This window comes from Engraulis encrasicolus, chromosome 19, assembly GCF_034702125.1.
Source record: "Engraulis encrasicolus isolate BLACKSEA-1 chromosome 19, IST_EnEncr_1.0, whole genome shotgun sequence".
Taxonomy (NCBI): domain Eukaryota; kingdom Metazoa; phylum Chordata; class Actinopteri; order Clupeiformes; family Engraulidae; genus Engraulis; species Engraulis encrasicolus.
In genome coordinates, this window is record NC_085875.1 from 32,651,816 (window position 1) to 32,668,259 (window position 16,444).

A 16,444-nucleotide genomic window follows, 5' to 3' on the forward strand; every position below is an offset into this window, starting at 1 on the left:
CCTCTACTCTCTCCTCCTCTTCTCTCTCTTTCTCTCCCTCTCTTCTGCTCCCTAACCTCTTCTCCCTCTCCTCCACTCCCTCTCTTCTGCACCCTATCCTCTTCCCTCTCTCCTCCCCTCCCTCTCTTCTGCTCCCCATCCTCTTGCTCCTCTCCCCCTCTCCCTGTCCTCTTCACCCCTCTCCGCTTCACCCCTCTCCGCTTCACCCCTCTCCGCTTCACCCCTCTCCTCTTCTCCCTCTCCTCTTCACCCCTCTCCTCTTCTCCCTCTCCTCCTCTCCCTCTCTACCTAGGAACAGTAGTGCTCTGGCATTAGCCTCCTGTGGAGTCGTCCAATCCAATAACATTGCCTGCCTGCCTGCCTGGCTGCCTGTCTGGCTGATGATGTGCCAGCGTTTGCCTGGTACATTTAATCCTGCAGCGAGGTGAAGTGGAGTGGAGTGGAGTGGCCAGGAAACATTTACGTTTGTCATTGAATGTGCTGCTTATAGTCATTTATTATCCTCTCATACAGTACGTGGAAGTGGAGCACACGTTAAATGTAATAGCGCATGGTGTGTGAGGCATAGCAAGGAAAGTTTCTAGAAAAACAAGTGTGTGTGTGTGTAGCGTGTAGCGTGTAGTGTGTGTGTGTGTGTGTGTGTGTGTGTGTGTGTGTGTGTGTGTGTGTGTGTGTGTGTGTGTGTGTGCGCGCGCCATAGGGATTATCAGACATCTGCACAGGCCTTTCCACACATGTTATCAGTGGCCTTCCGGTGCCTGCTGCGATGGTGACCTTGCTGATTCGGGCTACCTCGCATGCAGCTTGGCCACATTACACCTGCAGAGCCTATTGCAGTGTTTAGTCTTTAGGAGTTTGGGATGGACAATGTTTCTCAGCCTGTGAGACTGGTCTCTCTGTGTGCTCTGACTTTTTTGGGTTGTCAAACTCATATCCTTGGAGGAACTTGGCTTGGTTACAACTAAAACAACAAATAAAACTATCTGACTGTAAATATGTGTCTTACTTTCCCTGGACGCTTTCAATTAATAATTCCAAATGAAATGGTTCATTGGACAGGGGATGCACGTTCTGGGTCTGTGTCATTGCCTTTTGTGTCATTGCGTATGTGACTGAGGTGTCCCTGCACAGTTCGCCCCCCTTAAAGTGAAATTAACGTGTAGATGATGAGAGAGACATAAAGTTATTTGTAATTAACAATGGAATGAACCATCCACTTTATTTGGAATGAGGATTAATTCCAAATAACTTCAATGCCGAATTGTGATTCGGAAGCATTAATTTATTAAAATGTATTCTGAATTAAACATCCCATATTAACGAGCTGCTTGACCCATCGTTTTTACTACTGTTATTATCTTGGACTTGGACCCGCCACTCTCCGAGTCTGAGAGCAAGAGTCCGTAACTATTCAGCCCTTGTCTGCATTCTGCATAGACACTCAACATAACTCCTCCACCTGTGGTCACTCTGAATGAGCCACTTCATTTTTGGCTCCCGCTGTATTGACCGCGTCTCTCTCTCTCGCTCTCTCTCTCTCTCTCTCTCTCTCTCTCTCTCTCTCTCTCTCTCTCTCTCTCTCTCTCTCTCTCTCTCTCTCTGTCCCCGAGGAACAAATGACAGAAATCCTTTTAGTCCATATTAAGCCACTAAGCACTTTCAGTAAGAGGCTTTTTGGACTTACACCAGCGAGTGAGCGGGGATCATTTTCTCTGACTGAGGCTGACAGCAATGAAATAAATAACATGAAATAAGATAAAGTAAAGAGTATCCAGAGTGAAGGGTGACGGGTGGAGTGGTAAATTAAGGTTAAAATATGAATCTCTCCATCTGCAGCCAAATCCTTTTTTCAAAAGAACAAGGCTATATGTCTTGTTTTAGGTTGAGCAGTTTTGTCCTCCAGCGCTATTCCCTTGTTCCTCTTGCCATGAATTTGACTCCAGACAACAGATGTTCTACCCTTGTTCTCACATGTCCAGTCTGTGATGTGGGCCTCAGAAGGTTCACTAATTCTCTAGCTACCTACTGTACGTACCTACACAAATGCCCAGGTATTTGGTCCTGAACTCATCATGAGGTGCCTTGTGTTGGATACCAAACTGTTATTTGAAACATGGAGTGGGTTCTTCATGATCGCAACTCTTACATGATGAAACTGACAAAAACAAAACCTTTTTGGGGGTTTACGAGTCATCCTCGCCAACTTATGCCCCCCAGGTAATAAATACACAGAATGAATTAGTTTTGAATTTCACATTTGTAAAAAAAAAAAAAAAAAACTGTAGTGGGCACGATTAAGGGATTGATCATTATTCGGAATCCATTTGAATCAGCTTCCTAAATTCATTATCTTGTCGGTTAAATCCAGTGCATTAGCAAGTACGCTACCTGCAACTTAATAAAGAGTTTGATGGGAGTGTGTGAGTGAATGGTGTAGAGTAGACGGTGTTGCGAGGTTAATTACCTGTGAGTCAGCTTGTTACGGGCAGGGGTGACTCTGAGGTCAGTCTGTAGGCCGGAGCCTCGTAAATCTGACCGCCCTGGTCATGTGGCGCATAAATCAGACGCCAGACAGAGTCAGACAGACCCCTCAAGCAAGTGAAGTCCAGGAAAGTGACGACTGTGTTTGTTAGCCGTCTACAACCGTACACTCATCTTCTATCTTCGTTCTTGTTTCTGGTTGAGACTGCTCCGTGTTTTACATTTCAGATGGCATATACACCAGGTTCTACAGAAAACCAGCGAATTATTGTCATATTGCAACCATGGTGTTTGGAGGTAGATCCATAACTACCATACATGTCCACACTCTGACCCTTTGTGTTATGGAGAATGCTTTGATTTTATGTTGTGTTACATTACACAAGCACTTTTCTCCAAATCGATTTTCCGTTATTTAGATACAGGGTATTGCTTACAGTCCCTGGAGCAATGTGAGGTTAAAGACATCATCATGCTTAAGCCCTCCTTCAGGCTTGGATGGTGGTGCAGGAGAATACATTTTCCCTACTGATATGAGACCGAAGTACTGAGTCATTCACTCTCCTCCCAGCCCGCAGTTTTCAACCTGATACTTCTCTATCCGTGACGGTTGATATCTGACATTGGAGGCCATAATAATAACATTGCCTTGCCTTCTGATCTCATCTTCAGTTAGCGTGTGTAGTGGATTAGCAGTACAGTAGTGTCCAGTGACCTTACTGACCTTGAGTCGGCAAATGAATGGGGAGTGGGGATTAGGATGATTGTTGCAGGTGGCGTGTAATAGTATGGTAGCAGGTCTTTCATCAGGAGATACAGTACGCTTAATCTGAAATCCCTTTCTCACTCTACTGACTCACTCACAATGTACTCTCTTGTTTCAGAGAGTTCAAACGTATCTTTTTTTCCAAACATATCTCTATTTCCACGACTTTTTTGATATACTTTCCTTCTGAATTTTAAATAATCCGTATGATGCCTGCCTTGCCTTTGGTGTTATCAGGAAAGGGGAATGTGTTGCGTTGTGTTTGGTTCACTCTGAGATATTTCCCCAGGGCAGGGGCGGAGCTATAGGAGGGGCGGGCGGGGCATTTGTCCGTGGGACCAGGGCCCTCCTGTATTGGTGATGGGGGCCCTATTATGACTGGCAGGCCGTAAGGGGGGCCCTTATCAGTATTTTGCCCAGGGGCCCGCTGTACAATTGTTCCGCTTCTGCCCCAGACTTCTCTCTCTTCTCTCTTCTCCTCTCTTGCTATCAGAGCCGAGCAGCCACATCTGCGTCTTGCTTCCCCCCGCTGCTCTTCACCTCGCTGTGTCCTTAGCTCTGCGGCAGAGGTTATCCATTCTTGTTCCAGCAGACTTTTCCTTGCTAGATTTTTTTGTTGTTGCTTTTTTTTCTCCTCCGACATTTTTCTCTCCCTTTCCACGTTTTTTCTTTTTTTTTCGCTCTCTGACATGTCAGACTGATCAGCGTTGGTTGGGCGGATGTGAGTCGCTGCACATGGTCTGATCCTCGCCAAGCTGCACTCCTGTCCGTCACACGGTGACAACAACAGATCTGTGATGGAAATATTTATTCCACTCTCAGGCCCGCCGACAGGGGGGACAAAGAGGTATGTTGCACGGGTCCAGGTAGATAGGGGGCCCAGAATCGGGTCCCCACTACATGGTATGTATTGGGTAGGGGGCCCTTTCAGAAGACTTTGTCCAGGGCCCAGCAAAAGCTGTCAGCGGCCCTGTCCACTCTACCTCTTCACCACACCGCACCTCACCCATCTCGCTCTCTGCAATGTGGCAGAGCGTGGCGGGGCATGGACCCAGTTGACGAAACATTGACAGAACCGGGGCTCAAAAGAGCAGCTAAAGTTAACTCTCAGACTCTCCCTCTCCCCCTCATGACCCTACTGACTGTCACGGGCTCCTGCATTGCTCCTGCATCTCCACCCTGATACAGTACTTGCTGCAATTTGTCTATAGGAGAAGAAGGAAGTATTATTGCTCTTGGCATAAAATAACCCACAAATCTTATCATCAGGAGTATAATGATGTGTTTACTTATATTTTGGTGTAATGATTTTGAGGGAACAAGCTTCATGTTTTTTATTTATTTTATTTAACCTTTCTTTAACCAGGAAGTGGTCCCATTGAGTTACAGTAATTCTTCTGCCAGGGAGTCCTGGTAGTATTTATGTAGTATTTGGCATGGTAGAAACTCTCAATTTTCTGTCTGTGCATATGGGGGTGGGTCAATGGGCGTGTGTGTGTGTGTGTGTGTGTGTGTGTGTGTGTGTGTGTGTGTGTGTGTGTGTGTGTGTGTGTGTGTGTGTGTGTGTGTGTGTGTGTGTGTGTGTGTGTGTGTGTGTGTGTGTGTGTGTGTGTGTGTGTGTGTGTGTGATTGTTGATGTGTATGCGTTTTGTATGTTTGCGCATCCGTGTGAAAGCGACGCGGCGTCTCTATCTGGGGAAAGCCAGGAAACAGGAGCGTCCTTATCTGGTGGCTATCTGTTAATTAAACAGGGATCACCGCATGACACCTTGTGACACCCAAACACACAGATGGGCCCTGTCCCCTCTGATAATCCAGCCGAATAATGTGCTTTTTTTGCTGGCGTCTGTGCGTATGTGCCTGTCTTTGTGTGTTTGTTCGTGTCTGTGTGTGTGCGTGTCCATCACATTGCTCTTCCCCGGTCACAATACAACCATGAGTCATGGGGGAAACTCTGAGAAGTGTGGAGATAAAGAGGAAGTGCGGAGGTCTCCACTGGGTCCCCCAGTATGTCACCGCTGGCTCCTCCTGATCTGTGTGCTGTGCTTGGTTTCCCTAAACACGGAGGGAGCCATCCTGAGGTCAGCCTGTGCTGAGCTGAGCTGAGCTGAGCTGAGATAGGCCACCAGCTCACACTCTGTGTCCTCTTACTGAGGAAATGACTGCAACCAGCATATCAATATGTGATGAGGACAACACACACACACGCACAGACATTCACTCACACACACACACACACACACACACACACACACACACACACACACACACACACACACACACACACGCACAGACATTCACTCACATGCACAGACATTCACACACACACACACACACACACACACACACACACACACACACACACACACACACACACACACACACACAGGCTCCATCCCATATTCACTGACTCAGTCACTAACGCCTGCACTGTCTGTGTCTGTCTGTCTCTCTCTGTCTGTCCGTGTCTCTGTCTGTGTCTTTCTCTCTCTCTCACACACACACACACACACACACACACACACACACACACACACACACACACACACACACACACACACACACACACACACACACACACACACACACACACACACACACACACACACACACACACTCTAAACTGATTGCCAGCTGGCATAGGAGGAAGAAAAGGCAACACAAAGTCTGTTTGATGCCTAAACAAGAGAGTGGGTCGAACTCTTGACTCTGGCATCGCAGGAGTCCACAGCCTATTGTCACAACATTTGGAGCTCCACTCAGCAGGGTACGCCTGCCTGCCTGCCTGCCTGCCTGCCTGCCTGCCTGCCTGCCTGCCTGCCTGCCTGCCTGCCTGCCTGCCTGCCTGCCTGCCTGCCTGCCCGCCATTTGGCCACCGAACTCAACTGAACTGGTTACAGAGAGTGGAGAGAGTTCAACCACCACTCTGTTAGAGCTCTATTTACAATGCCTCTTAAATTTTTTTGATCAACATTTTTCTTTTTATTGAGAAGGTTTGACAGTACAAACAGAGGTCAGTTTTCTGCTGACATACAAGTGACACAGTATGCAGATGGTCACAATGCCTCTTACTTGAAATAATGTTCATCATGTCTTCCTTGATGATAATTGTAGTGAAGGGGAGTAGAGTTGCCCAGCTGGGACTCGAACCCAGACCTTCTGGAGTAGTAAACTGGGGCTCTGACCGCTACACCAAAGAGTCAGGCTCGTTGGCATGTTAGTCAGAACACACCCACAACCCTAGTGATGGTCACTCCATCACACTGCCTTCCCCTTCGGGAAGCGCACCCGTGCGCTTCACACACTCATGGTGTCCCTCACGCAACTGCCCATCATGCTTCTCCCATCCAGTGTGCCCCATCAGCTATGCTTCACCCATCACTGGGGTCCCTCATACCGGGTCACCAATCCTGGGGGTCCCTCACATGGAATTATTGCTCACACGCAATGGGTACACTTCCGATGGCCTCACGGTAGCCATCCCACTTCTGACACCATTTGTAGCGAAGGGGAGTAGAGTTGCCCAGCTGGGACTCGAACCCAGACCTTCTGGAGTAGTAAACTGGGGCTCTGACCGCTACACCAAAGAGCCAGGCTCGTTGGCATGTTAGTCAGAACACACCCACAACCCTAGTGATGGTCACTTCATCACAATTATAATAGATTAATTTATCTCTGAGTGCAAAGTTGTTTAGTTTTCCTGACGTGTTGACGGCAAGACTTTCATCTTCATAACCACCTCTGACTTGTCAAAATGTGTCGACTGGTAATCTTCTATCAAACTTTACAGTCAACCTTTTAATCTTGTCTGAGGTAAAATACATGTATCTATTGTATAAAAGCTCTTGTTACACTATAATAACATTTAAATACTATGTGCTTACATTTTACTTAGCCTCCCTTTAACTAGCCTTGCCACATTGTGCCATCATGATTACCGTATGTGCATCCACTTCAACTGGGAAACTTAGGAAGGGAGTGTTGCATTGTCGCTCGCATTGGTTAAAAATAATGCCTGCTTCAAACAGTGAGGGAACCACAGCTGAGAGGATCTTTTGCATATGAACCAGGCCAACAACAATTGTTTCTCTTCTTGTGGTTTTCCATTGAGAAGACACCTCAGTGATTCAGGGTGAGCAGCTGTGGTTAGTCTCTGAGGTGGTTTGTTTTGGGCAAGCAGAGCACCGGATCATCACAAGTTGAAGGGCTTTGGTGTATATCCTCAATCACTCTTTCGCTCTCTTTTCTTTCGCTCTCTTTCTCTTTCTCTTTCTCTCTCTCTCTCTTTCGCTCTCTCTCTCTCTCTCTCTCTCTCTCTCTCTCTCTCTCTCTCTCTCTCTCTCTCTCTCTCTCATACAGTACTCACAGACAGACAGACACACACACACACACACACACACACAGACACTCACACATGGACACACACTTTTCACATCTTTACTTCTTCCCCCACTACTTTATTCCTGTGGCTTAGCAGAGGAAGGCCGCCAGGCCTGCTGTCTCTCTGTGGTGTGGTGAGCTGCTCTCAGTATAATCACCTCCAATGACTCATGCCTCGACGGCAGGTGTGTGTGCGTGCGTGCGTCTGTGCGCATTTGTACGTCTGTGCAAGTGCATACGTGTGTGTGCGTTTGTCTGTATGTGTGTGTGCGTCCGTCTGTGTGTGTGTGTGCGTCCGTCTGTATGTGTGTTTGCGTAGGTCTTTATGTGTGTGTGCGTACGTCTGTGTGTGTGTGTGCGTACGTCTCTGTGTGTGTGCGTACGTCTGTGTGTGTGTGTGTGTGCGTACGTCTGTGTGTGTGTGTGTGTGTGTGTGTCGAGAGGGTTTTGTGGCCACAACTTCCAGGAAGAAAAGTGTCTTCACACCTCTCCTCTTTTCCGTCGCACTTGTTACCATCCCTCCATCTCTCTGTCTCTCAGCCGTCACCATCCCTCCATCTCTCAGCCACCACCACCTGCCAGCCCAGGACTCCCAGTATCTCCCTGAGGTGACTGGCATGCAGCAGGTATCACGCTAATAGGCTTCCCTCCCAGCAGGCCTTCCAGAATCTCTCTCTCTCTCTCTCTCTCTCTCTCTCTCTCTCTCTCTCTCTCTCTCTCTCTCTCTCTCTCTCTTCTCTCTCTCTCTCTCTCTCTCTCTCTCTCTCTCTCTCTCTCTCTCTCTCTCTCTCTCTCTCTGCACCACTGCTGGCCTTCAGTCAACATGTCTTCAGAGATGGATGGAGGTGTCGTTCTGTCAGACTGGGCTATTTTTGCTCACCATTGTTATGGCCAAGTTGCCAGAATGTTATGGTATTTCTAATATTAGCTGCAGCATTTTGGGAAGGAATGTTATGATGTCTGTAGTGAGAAGTTAGCCAGGGCTCTCTTTTTCTCTCTCTTGTCGTAATAGAAGTTAGTTGCTTTCAATTGATCCCTCACTCCCCTCACTGTACAGATAGACAGTAGGTGTTGAAGGTTTGGAAAGCAGCAGAAGTAATTGACTTTGTATGGCAAGCGGCAGAAGCTGCAAAAGCGTTTCTAGCGCCGAAGGCATCAAAAGAGAAGTTGAACTTCAACGAAAAATATGTAATGAGCTCGACGGCAGCCCATGGAATGTTTACATTTTTCGAAACACGAGCTTCGGTTGGTCGCTCTCCCTGATCAAGCGCTTCAACTTGAATCGTTTGCCGCGTTCATCACCCCTGATCTGTGCTTTCCAGGCGGGACGCCGTACAGTCACTTGTCTTTTGATCTCGGTCTGCTCCTTCTTCCATAGTTGACACTTCAATGTTCTCATGTGGCTCTCGAATTGTTCTTCCCTTGCGTAAGGGGGACTAGTTGTTTGGGAGATGGTCTTAAAATCAGAGAGTTGTTGGTTCAAATCTCACCCTTACCTCTCCCTACCTGCACACCCACCAATGGCTGAAGTGCCCTTGAGCACCTAACCCCACATTGCTCCAGGGACTACGCTGTAAACTAAATGTAAGTCGCTATGGACAAAAGCGTCAGCAAAGTTTAATGTAATGTAATGTTTCCCTGTAGTTACACTCAGCAGATATACCACCTCTGTGTGACCTGTGAGATTACCTCTCGACGTGTGGTGGGAAGTTGAAGTCAAAGTCCTGGTTCTGGGAAGGATTAAAGATTTTGATTTTCATTCTTTCATTCTGTCTATGTAGTAGAGCGATTAGTTTCTAGCAATTGAGTTTCCCAGGGCTTGGAGAATCTCTTTCACTCAAAGCGCTAGTCTCCGGGGAGGACAGATTTTGGTTTCATTCTTTGTCTTTTTGAGAGTTCTATCAATTGGGTTTCCTGTCAAGATTTGTAGAATCTCTTCCATCTCTCTCTTCCTCTCTTTCTCTTTCTCTCTCTCTCTCTCTCTCTCTTTCTTTCTTTCTTTCTTTCTTTCTTTCTTTCTTTCTTTCTTTCTTTCTTTCTTTCTTTCTTTCTTTCTCTCTCTCTCTCTCTCTCTCTCTCTCTCTCTCTCTTTCTCTCTCTCTCTCTCTCTCTCTCTCTCTCTCTCTCTCCTCTCTTGTGTGTTGAGTCATCGCTTGACCCGCCATCTGGTCCCCGCCGTGTGCTGTGGCAGGGAGGCCGGGTCACGTCTGCCAGGAAAGCTGTTCACTTCAGCCGTGAAAAACCACCAGAACTCATTTGCCAAAACAATACAAGACATTATTACGTGGGTACAGTTGTAGCTTTATAGCTGTTGTAACAGCCAAATAGACAAACACACACTCACTCTTGGGTCAAAGTGGCTAGTAAGTTCCTACCGGCCAAACTGAAATTTCACCAGCATTTGGCCAGTTGGCTGGTGTTCATTTAGAGCCCTGGCTGTAAGTAACAGAAGTATACTGTACAATGTGACTGTGCCACACTATATAGGATTATGATTTGGGTGCTGTTATAGGTGTTCATTTTCCTAAATTCACGCTGTGAGTGTGTGTGACTATTAAAAACTGTGACTCTTTGGATGTATGTGACTGTGCCAAAACGATACAGTGCGTTATTATGCAGTTGCAGTTATGAATGTTTTTCTATTTTCTTAACCGTACGCTGTTACTGAAGAGTGCGGCTTTGAATGAATGTGGCCGTGCCAGTGTGTTAGAAAACATCGATCACGGAGCCAGAGGTGTGTATATGAACTGACATCCGTGTTCATTTACATCGGCTGTCATATTTGCATACATTTACATAAACCTTGCTGCCAAAACGTCGTCTCTTATTATAAGCATGACTCCAGCACTGTTCCAGCACTCCAATGCATGCCAAGGCTTCCATATGGCCTGTGGTGAAATGACATGAGTAACAATACATTTAAGTAGACAGATGAAACTATAGTTGGATACACACATCAAGAAGGCAGTTACTTACAGTATTATACTGTAAATTTGAACTTTGAAGTGTACCTTGCTTTGAACAATGACAGCCAATGCCGGGGTGGCCATTATAACTATCGGGAGATTTCCCGGCCCAAAATTCGGGTGTGGCCTGTTGGACCATGAGGAAATATTTTTAAATTTCTCACTTGGGTTATTCTAAATGCAATGGTCACTTGTAGTCTGCATAAATATTCACTATGACAGCGCAGCCACCGGCAGCACCACAGCAGATTATTAAGGTGCAACCATCTAGGCGCCAAAGAGTCCATGGGGAGGCGCGGCGAAATGCGCGAAGAAAGGTGCACTTGAAATCTGCGTGTAGCTTAATAATAGTCAAATTAAATGCATCCCTTTCTACTACCTCAACCACAACAGAAGTCGGCGATGAGGAGTCAGAAACGTATAGGAACAGGACAGTGTATGGGGTATAATTCAACTCATCTTTACTTTCTTAAAATAATATTTTAAGTTCGTGGCAATTGGCGTTATTTGGAAGCGACTTGAGAGCCCAGACATGGCGCGAGCACTGGAGAACCGCCGTGGCGTGTGCTCAGGGGCGTAGCACCAAATTTGGGGCCCTAGGAACAACCTCTTCCATGGGCCCCCCTACACACACCCCAACCTAAACAACCCTCCAACCCCCCCCCCCCCCCCCCCCCCCGTGCGCGCCTACCTCCTGATATTGTCATCCTTCTTGCCTCCTCAGAAATACCCCTCTATGCTTTCCTCTCCTTCACTTGAATCGTTCTCATCTTCAATCATATGACATAATAGACATACTAAAAATATAAAATGTCTTAATCTTTCACATTACCAGTTATGAAAAGTAGGCTATCATATTCATAGGGATGACATTTAATCACTTCATCACTATGGTGTGAGGGGGAGGAGAGAGACTGACAAATCTCTTTTCACAATGCTTCCAGCCTACTGTTTCGTGCACTATGGACACACGAGACATTGATATGTTGAACTGTACTTTCTTCAATGTGCATCGCTGAACAGAAACACAGGCGCTCGCGCGCACATTCGTTTCACATCGCACTGCCCCCCGCACACCGCACGTCACGTTTGCCCGTATCAGTGTTTGGGAGAGCAAGGAAAAGAGAATCAGCTGTGCCGGTAGAAGCTGACTTCGAAATGTCGCTTAAAACCTGCGGTAAAGCAGAGTAGCCTAAATAGAACAAAAGTATCGCTGTTTGGATTTGATGTCGCTAAACCTTTTGAAAGTCAGGGCACCCCGAACCTAGTAAGGCTATTAGCCTAGGCTATTTATTTCTTTGAAATCATTATTTATTAGGCTACTACATATACTTTCAGATTTAAATGGGCCAGTAACTATTTCACAGTAGCTTGTAATTTTCATGAGCACTCAATGCAGATAGGCTACCTGCTCAGCACGGAGGTAGGCTACTCTGCCTCTTTTCTTGCGCTATGCAAACAGGGTCATCTCTTGCGCTTTGCGCAGATTAGAATGGCGTCAGCAACATTCAAAACGCAGACTGGTGCCCCGTCAAAATCTCGTCATTATTTTACCACACTTCAGCTATAACGGGCGTTGTCAGATGGTCAGAGACATGGCCAAGTAACCAGAGCTTTGAGACCGCAAAATAAAAGCAGAATGAAGGTTCAAGACTGACAGCTGTTCGCACCGCCACCTTGACATTGGCAACTGATGAATATGACGTCGTCGACTAATATCGACAGAATCAATCTGCAAATTCGATGACCAGGGCGGGCAGCATTGCACCCGGTTGAGAAACCGCTTTTCTTCAAGACTATGATATTAGCTAAAATAGGCTCACCTTCTCTCAAGTTCACACCATTTGCACCTGCTGCGACAGGGGGCATCTTCACGTTCGTGACATTTTCTGAAATTGAGTGGGATTCATTTTACAAATAGCCTAGGCTTTGCTATCATTTGGATATTTGAACCAACATCGACCCATGTTGGTCTTTTGGGACACTTGTTATGAATAGGCCTATCAAAGACAAATATGGGTTCACAATGATAGCCAACAAAATGAGATTATTTTTTTCATTTGACATCGGCTATCACAGAAGGCCACACGGAATGGGAATGGGATAGGCTAGTTAGGTATCCTACTTTGTAGGCTGTAATTTTGACATTTGGGCTCACCTTTCTTGCAAGAAATCAGCTGCAGTTGCTTTCCTTCATTTTGTTTCCCCTGTCTCTCTTGCCTTTCTATTTTTTTTGTGAAAGCCTGGTGTTTTAGAAGTCTTTCATTGCTAACCGGCTGCTGCGTTTAATGCCTAATAATAATGACGTGAGTGAGTGTTGATTCCGCATATTGTACAATCAAAAGTCCGCGAGAGGGCGGACTAAACCAATGCGTGATAATGGGGGTGTCTGATATAGAATATAGCCGATTTGCAGGCTAGTATATCCAATTCAACAGATGTATTTCCAGAGAACCTTGGAATTACATAAATTACCAACATGTATTGACATTATTTTTAAAATAATGTTTAAAAAAATGAAAGAAGAAAAATATTTTCCATGGGAGGGCCCCCGGTGGGCCCCCCAAGTGGTCTGGGCTCTAAGAATGAGTCAGGGTTTTCCCCCCCTGTTCCACGCCGCTGCGTGTGCTTAACCCGATTTGTATTATTGAAGAAAAGCAAACGAGCGATTAAAAGGGGAAAGAGAGCGAGCGAGAGAGAGAGCGACGGAATGATGAAGCAAAGCGCAGGTAGGATTAAAGAAAGCAAAGGTGAAGTGACAGCTCATGCCATTACTCCCTCCCAAGCATTGCATGGAATGCCTCGCGATAAAAAATCTGTATAGAATAGAATAGAAAGCCTTTATTGTCGGTATACAAAGTAGCCTATGGTTTGTAATGAACCTTTTGAAAGCTTCAGTTAGTTTTCAAACGTCGGAGGGAACTTGGATGTCACTTGACGCACTCACAATCAGCTCGACAAGTTTTGAATCCTAATGGCCACATATAGTAGCATGACAGCAGTGCGCAGGTGAATAGGCTCAATAAGAAGTCCAGTAACACAAGTAATAGGGTGACAACGACAATCTTGGCATGCATGTTTGCAAATGAAATGTGAATAAAACGTTTGGTGATGTGACAGTTGCGACGAGAATGTGAGGGGGGATAAATTGATATGATATCTCAGCGGGCGTTACTAACTTCACAGCTCTGTGTGAGTCCAAGAATATGCTCAAGCAAGGCTACAAATGCAGGGTGACTTTTTGCTGCTATCGGTCTTTTGTAGGCAACCCGACATCGAACAGCTTTGCGCATCAAAGGCGTGTCGTCATTGTTTTTTTTTCTCCAAGTCAACAGTATTTGTCAACTGTTCTTGACAAGGAAGCAATGATTTGGATAGGCCTTCTGTAATTACTGTAAAAGTAGCATTCATTAAAATGGCCATATTATGGGTAGCCTATTTTAAAAGAAATACAATTTAATAAGAATGAAAAAACATGTATTGGGGATATAAATTGTTATTGAATCTGAAATTCATTTTGCATCCCTGAACAACATGTGGGCCTAACACCACGGGACTATTGCACATTAGTACCATGCATGTGGAGCATCAGACAAGCAGAACATGGAGCCTGACTCCACAGTAAACCACACTCACATCCACAGATACATGCAAGTTGTTGAGAACTTTTTTGTGATGGCAAATGCAGTTTGATTGGTCAAATAACTCATGTTCAAATACAAATATAGCTTTTCTTTTTTTGTTGTCATAGCCTAGGCCTATTTGTTTCAATTTGAATTAGCCTACACTTTGTAAAGTTAAAGTTTTCTGTTAACTTGACAATATACTCTAGGCCCCTACTTTAACATGAGTCCAATAAAATGCATTGTGAGTGATTTTCCATATCAAAGTGGCCTAGATGTGAATTAAAATCCCGGCCTGATTACAGGGCCCACTCCGGGCCTGATGACAGCGCAGTGCACCTTCAACTTACACTCACAGCCATTCTCTCTCTGTCTCTGTATCTATCTCTCTCTCTCTCCCATCTTTCACACTGACACACACACCCTCTTTAACCTTCCCTTTCTTGTGGTTCGAGTGCTGTGTAGAAACTTCAGTGAAGTGGCACACGCCTCTATCCATCTCTTGTTCCTCAGCTCTGCCCTTGAATGCACTGTACATCCCCTCCCTCTCCTCTCCTCTCCTCTCCTCTCCTCTCCTCTCCTCTCCTCTGCTCTCCTCTCCTCCCTCTCCTCTCCTCTCCTCTCCTCTCCTCTCCTCTCCACAAGACAAAGGGTTCACTGGATACAGTTGCCCGCTCTGCCCAAAACTCTTGCCCTTAAAAAAGACTCCCCATCTATTATTCATGACTGCAGATTGATTTTTTTTGCTCTCTACGGTGGTTGCGTGTGCCAGGACAGTATTGCGTGACTCTCTCTCTTGCTTACTCGTTCTCTCTCTCTCTCTCTCTCTCTCTCTCTCTCTCTCTCTCTCTCTCTCTCTCTCTCTCTCTCTCTCTCTCTCTCTCTCTCTCTCTCTCTCTCTCTCTCTCTCTCTCTCTCTCTCTCTCTCTCTCTCTCTCTCTCTCTCTCTCTCTCTCTCTCTCTCTCTCGCTTGCTTTCTCTCTCTCTCTCTCTCTCTCTCTCTCTCTCTCTCTCTCTCTCTCTCTCTCTCTCTCTCTCTCTCTCTCTCTTTCGCTTTCTTGCTCTCTCTCTCTATCTCTCTCTCTCTCTCTCTCTCTCTCGCCATCCTTCATGGTATTAGGTCAGAGGTGTGTATTTATGAAGTAAGTCCTGGCCTGACCTGGCATGGTTTTGTTTTGTTGCGTGCTGCAGAAGCCGGTCAGCAGCGGGCATCAAAGATGCTTTGGTACAGCTGGCTGTATGGGGCAACTGACCAGTGAGTTTGGTGTCACGCTTGTCTTCCCCTAAAGATGTCCGGGTAAACAGCCGTGTGCGAGCGTGTCTGCGTGCGTGCGTGCGTGCATGTCTGTGTATACGTATGTCTGTGTGTGCGTGCATGAGTGCGCCTGACTTTGTCCATCTCTGACTCACATCTTTTGGAATGCTTCTCCCGTGACAACTAGTGGATTAGGGGGGGTCGAGGTCCATGTCCAGGAAAGATGGGAATGATGTCGTAAACATGGGCTGGATTGGAAGTCCCCAAAATCTCCTCTTTGTTTATAGAGATGTGACTCCTTTCTTTCCCAGAGCTTTGCAGCTTGACTCATCTCCTTGCACAGCTAATACAGCAACAAATAAATAACTTGCCATCTGCAAATTTCCAATTGGTTGGTATACATCTTCGAAGAAACATTTATAGAGTTTGTTTGTGCTTTGTTGAGTTCGGAAATCGTAGTTTTTACAGAATAAACACATGTATTAGAGAGTTCTGTTGTGCTTATTTCCCCTTTGGATAGCTTTGTGTAAACTCTCTGAGTGAAGTCTGCCACAACAACAAAGCAACAACAATGAACAGGAAGTGAGCCAGCAGCAGCATGTGGGGGAAAGGGAACAGGTTTGAGCTGTTGGCAGATCTGCCACCAGTGTTGCCAGATGTGTCTGGTCAAATCCCGCCCAAAAAGTTCTCAAAAAACGCCAAAATGCACTAAATTCCGCCAAATTTCAACAAATTGCATTGATTTCAAAGGGCCCAAAACTGCAAAAAAAAAAAAAAACATGCGTTTTTACCCGCAGACGGCCATCCCATGTAGCCCAATTGGGAAGGTAACCGTCCAATCTGGCAACACTGCCTGCCACTTTCCCACTGTGGACCCTGTGCCAAGTCGTGCCGTTTGTGTTTGGGGTTTACAGTGTGTTGCTGTGCCAACGCTCAAATTGGCCACTCATTGACCAAATTTGGGGCTGTCTCT

At 46.1% G+C, this 16,444-nt stretch overlaps 1 protein-coding gene across 3 annotated transcripts in view; it reads left to right on the forward strand.

Moving 5' to 3' along the window:
- The window catches only part of asap2a (ArfGAP with SH3 domain, ankyrin repeat and PH domain 2a), a 97,238-nt gene that overhangs the window by 25,279 nt on the left and 55,515 nt on the right, over positions 1-16,444 (forward strand). The gene's annotated exons all lie outside the window — the stretch shown is intronic.